Genomic DNA, 825 nt, shown 5'->3' on the forward strand with positions numbered 1-825 from the left:
TATCCCAAGCACTGCAAAACCGGACTACTTATGATCTAAAATACAAATCACCCGCGAACTACAATACTAATAGGATAAAAGGATTTGTTTGTTGGTGGTTTGCATGTTACAACTGTAATTAGAAGCAGTAACTGCAGTGAGTCGATATTCACTGGTCAGCAGTGCGCAACAAGAAAAGAGTACTTTGAGAGACAGTGTGCAGTGCAGGATCCCATGATTGGACGGATGACCATTCGGTCAAACGCTACAGCCAATGAACGCGATAAATCCTATGACGCAACCTGCTTTTATATAATCTGATTGGACAAATTGCTATCAATCACCCGACGTTTCCTTTAAATTTTTTTATATGCACAGAACATTAAAACAAAAAGTAGGCAGGGGTAAAATAAAATACAATTACATATATATAAAAAACAAAACATAATAATGCCTTATCATGACACCAAAAAAATTAAAAAGCAATGAACTCTAGTACTGCATAGTAGATATATAATTTCCAATTTCTTTAAGAACAACAAGCAAAAAATAATATTCTGGTTTTAAATGTAGCCTTGTCTAAATGTACCTTTCTAGGTAACATTTTACTTATTTAATGATAAGATGAATGAAATATCCCGCACTATATATATACTTTTACCTTGGCAGTTCAATGAAACTCCGAATAAAACTATTGGTCAGTTGCATTGACGTGGACCCAAAAAAGTCTATCGTGATTGGTCCGTTTCAGAGCAGACGCTGTCAATCACTAGTCTCACCCAATCGTACGCCTTGTCGTTGCGTCCTCCCACCCACAGACGAATGACGCCACAGAGTCATGTGTTG

Source organism: Xyrauchen texanus, chromosome 1 (assembly GCF_025860055.1).
Source record: "Xyrauchen texanus isolate HMW12.3.18 chromosome 1, RBS_HiC_50CHRs, whole genome shotgun sequence".
Classification (NCBI taxonomy): Eukaryota; Metazoa; Chordata; class Actinopteri; order Cypriniformes; family Catostomidae; genus Xyrauchen; species Xyrauchen texanus.